This window comes from Coturnix japonica, chromosome 8 (assembly GCF_054131305.1).
Source record: "Coturnix japonica strain WE chromosome 8, WE-NBRP24, whole genome shotgun sequence".
Taxonomy (NCBI): domain Eukaryota; kingdom Metazoa; phylum Chordata; class Aves; order Galliformes; family Phasianidae; genus Coturnix; species Coturnix japonica.
The window spans coordinates 19,094,685-19,099,616 of record NC_140670.1 but is presented as its reverse complement, the minus strand read 5'-3'; positions in this window follow the sequence as shown (position 1 = coordinate 19,099,616).

Sequence of the window (4,932 nt, the reverse complement as noted above, 5' to 3'; positions counted from 1 at the left end):
CTCTTTGGATTTTATTGTGGTTAAGGGTTTATTTATTTTTGTCTTGCCTCCCCTGTACAGGAACATTATCTCTAGGACTGATTGCTATTTACCCATTGTGCAGTAATAACAATCTATTTTATAGATAATTAACAAAACTTTTATTTTTATGTTGTTCATTAAAACACAAAAAGAGGAACGTGCACGGTTCAGTTCCATACATCCTGAATTGTAAGATCAAATTCTCATTCCAAGTTGCTTCTCTAGTTTCCAGACTTGAGAAGAGTTGTAGCCTTATATTCTTCTGTTTTATATCCTTTCTGGAGTAAAGTAGTATCTTCCACCTAACTTTCAAATGGCAAATCAAGCCTGACTATCAAATTATGCAGCTCTTCCATTGCTCCCTGATCCAACAGCATCACCAGTGTCTACTGCATTTTTATATTCCTGAATGAGAATTAATCCTTCTCATCAGCTCATGCTTGACACTGCCATCCTCTTTCTCACCTCTTCATTCAAATGCTACATAGAATAATCTGACCATCTCTCAAATTTGGCTTTCTTTCCTAAGTAGAAATAAATGCATTTGTCAGGAGATTTTGTTTAAGGTTTTCATAGGCAGTTTTACACTTTGAGGTCTTTCATCCTTCTGGCCAGATGTTCTGTTTTCTCCTACGTGTGGTTTAGTTATCAGCCTAGAATGACCTTTTTCAGGACTAGAGTTGACTTCTTTCATGGCTGGAGAAGAGCGCATCACTGATGACACTTAGGTGATAGGTGGGTGTTTCTGCATTTTAAACAAGTGTCATTGCTGGAAGCATAATAAGTACACAAGGTGAAAGTCATGGCACAGTCTTAAACAATGGGCTGTACTTAGCATATTTCTTCTTTGCCTTTCCTGGTGTTTTGTCTGCCTTGTTCCACATTCAGCAGAAGTTCAGCCAGCTGCTCATCCTGACCCCTATCTTGTTCTTCTGTATAGTTTGTTTTTGGAACCCATCAATAAGTGCCTGTTTAGCAGGATTGTCTCTCCCATTGTGTAACCTTGCTCTTGCCTGCAGTGAAATTTACATTCCATCATGCTGCTTTGAATGACAGTTTGATTGCTTGTCATTAAATCATCAAATAAGCTTTGAAACCAAGAAAATCTACAAGGTAAGTGCAGGATAGGAAGGATGCTGAATTTCTTGTGGTCTGATTTCTTTATTCACTCGAACGTACAGAGGATAGTGGAAATATCTTCAGCCACTCGACATCCGTGTGAATCTGCCAATGGAGAATGTATGTTCTCTTCCCTATCAAATGCAAAATGTCTCCATTTCAAGTAATTTCTTCCATCTTTTGTGGGTAAAAATATAGGAAGTAGAACAAGTGTAACAGTGGGCTTTTCTTGTTGGGATTTTGCTCCTTTCTGTGAAAGGAGAACGGAATATTTTGGGGTGTTTTCTCTGTAATAGGGCAGCTCTCTATAGACATGGAAATACTTGAGCTTCCTTGGGGTTTGATTTGCGCTGCGACAGAAGAAAAGTCAAGATATGAACGAGAAGTGTGTACGTGGGGTGCACGGCCGTCTGTATCCTTGTGCGCCCACACGATGGCGCTGAGGCCCTTATGAGCCTTGGTCAACAGCCTTCCCTCTGCCAGCGGCGGTCAGCAAGAGCGCTTCGCTCCTTTCAAACACACCCACATGTCGATACGCGTAGCTGGGTTTCACAGAGCGGTGCTGCTGGTAGTGTAACCCCTTCAGCTCCTGTATTTCCGTGTCACCTGTGGTGAGCATCTCCACTGCAGTGCATTCAGTGTCTCTCCCTTTTGTTGCTCCTGGAGCTACCTTTCACGCACCTGCCCCGTTTAGGAGATGTACTGCACATGAGTTGTGTCAGAATGGTGGTCAGCACTTGTTGAACTTCTGTGCTATTTCCTCTACTTAAAAAGGGACTGAAAAGCACATAGCCAAGTTCATCTGAACCGCTTACGGTCAAAAGTTTGGCTGCCCTCCGCATGCTGTAACCCAGTGTCTACATTGCTTGAAGTTTTTCCAGTTCTTTTGCATGTGTTCAGAAAATACAACTGTTTGAGCAGGTGTGCTAAAAGCTCTGATTTTCACATGTTTTGCTGTTATTGCTATTCAGCTGTGCTCATGGTTAGTGAATGTAGTGAAGCTGAGCTTCATTCAGCACCTGTGACTTACAGCTGATTCAGTACCACAGCCCACTTCCAGGTGACTTCGTCAAGGACCGCTTGAAAATCTTCAGTGGTGTAGCTTCCCCTATAGGAGAATGTCTTAGAGAGAGAGGAGTGTCAGTGTTGGCCTAAGTCTCCTACTGAAGTCAGCAGGAATTCCTGCTGCTAATTTTACTTGGAGCAGGTAAGTGAATGTTGTGTGCTTTTCCAAGGTGGCTACTGCTTGTGAAGCTGGGTGTGCAAGATGGAAAGCAGTCTAGAAACTGAATTGTTAGACCTCTAATGAACACCCATTATTGCTCCTCAGTACATCTGTAACAGTCCTTAGGACATCCTCTTGAAAGCTCTCTAAGTGCAGATTTATTGCAGAAAAATGCATATTTACAGAAGTGGCATCAGTTATGCCTCTACATTCTACTAAGTTTGTACAAACATCCTTCACTCAAAGTGAAAACCTGCCTGTTTGTCAGAAGCTCTCAGGAGACTTTCTCGCAGGCTCACAAGCTAAGCCTTTATGTTTGTTTCAGCTGTGTAGTCTTATGCACACACAAACCTTGCAAACAAAAACTACAGCAAAAGACCTGCTCCTTCAGTTGTTTAGAGCTTCTTAGATGTGTTTCTTTTTTTGCTGTGATTTGGAGCCTCTAAAATGATCTTTCATTGTGAGCCTCCACTGCCAACCCGGTCCACACAGGGTTTGCCCTGAAATGGCAGCTGCTGACACTTCAAAAGTGCTGCCAACTGCTTGGAGACAGGCTGGGAGTCAGTTGGTGGGTGGTGAGCAATTGCTTATGTATCACTAGTTATGTACACGTGTACGTATGTCATGATGGTTATCTGAGGTCCTTTTCCTTTTCTCAGTCTTCGTAAACAGTTTTATTTTGACATATGAGCTCTACTTTATATATATATATATATTTTTATTCTCTCCCCCATTCCACTGGGAAGGGAGTGGGGGGTGAATGAACAAACACCTGTGTAGTGCTGAACCACCTACTGGCTTAAGCCACAATAGATGACTTCTGATATTCTAACATTTCCAACTGCTTGAAGTGTGCTCTGTGTAACTCCTTCTCATCATAAATGTGGTGTCTCAGCATCACTTTATGTCAGATGGGAGAGAATGAAAATACTGGGAGAAAAAGTGGAAAAGGACAGGTGTGCTATACATTAAGATAAAGCACTGTACCTTATGAGCAGGTACATCTTGGAGATCTCACTGAAAGTGGTGAATTTTGGCCATATTTGGAGAAAGCTGTTTAGTAATGCTTTCATGTGCATATGGTTCATCAAGAAAGATGAAGGTATTCTTGTCATCTGTAGTTGCTAGTCTTAAAATAGCATTTCCAATTGGATGTTTGCCGCAAAATAATACTAAAATGATTATGCAGGTTCTGTGCAAAATCCCAAATACTGTTCCCTCCCTCAGTGAGCTCCGAACCCTTAGATACTGTTGGATGAATTAGCTGAAAGGTTCTCAGCTGGCAGTATGTCCTTGTGTTGTCTCCAAGACCAAAAGTTCCTATAGATTCAATTGCTCAGGAGGTAAAAACATGGATGAAAGCCGACTTGGGTGAATATTTAGAGTTTGATGGGAGTGAATTGCCTTAAAAGCAGCTGGTGATAGAACAATATACTGCTTGTATTTAAAAAAACCCTCAATCGTATTATTTGTTGCTGTGCCAATAAGCTTTCTCCTTGCTTGTAGGCGTGTGAGATCCAGGTTTGCAGAAAACAATCTGTGAAAAATCATGGGAATCATGTGGTTTTATACTCAGCAATCTCATTAAAAACTTGAACTGACTTTTAGAAGCTTTTCTCCATGGTGTTAGCTGGACAAATCTGCACGTGGATGTCAACATGGAGGTTTTTATTGACCTGGAGTAGAAAACAGCATTCGTACCTACCAGGTGAGATGGGCAGCTACTGCACAGGTACACAGAAGAAACTGATGGAAGCATAAGTACTTGAAATCACCCTCTTTCCTGTTTATTGACCTATGTATGTGAATGCCATGCATGAATGCCTCATAGCCAGATGTCAAAATGGAACAATGCTGCCTGAAGTGGTTGGTGACAATATGGAAGATGGTTCTGATTAGCTGCAGTTTGCAAATTACTTGCAAATATTTCATATCCAGAAGACTGCAATTTATCAGCCATGCGATATTGGAGGCAAAGTCATTGCAGGGGATGAGAGTGAACTACTTTTGTTACCTGTGGTTCATTTCACGTCAGGATTCTAGCGTTAAGCCTCCGCGAATCCGACCTGGTCCAGCCGGGGCCCATTTAACTCCACATTCACACCAATATGGTGAATAGCTAAATGACGTTTTACTGTGCGTGTTAACGGTTTAAATAAGCCACTATCTACTTTGTCTACACCCCTTCTACATATGCATAACTCCTTCTACATATGCATAACCGAGCAGGGGAGGGCCTATCGCGTTACATCCCGAGTGTTCATGCACGCCTAATACAACATACTTGTTCCAGGAGCTGTTAATAGAGCTCTCATTGCTACTGGGTACATCATGATATAGACTTAATTACACTACCTTTCAAATGGTATTTTTATTATGAGAACAGCCTCACTGCTGCCTGCTGCTGCATGGGAAAAGTAGTTGCACACTTGGTATAATTATATGTGGTTCTCTGCTGCAAAACTGATCTTTTACAAAATGTCACATGTGGTGTTTGGTGCGTCTCAGACTTGCCTAATTTCTGTGCATTTTCGTAAGGCACAGCAAGTACAGAAAACAGGTTGCTT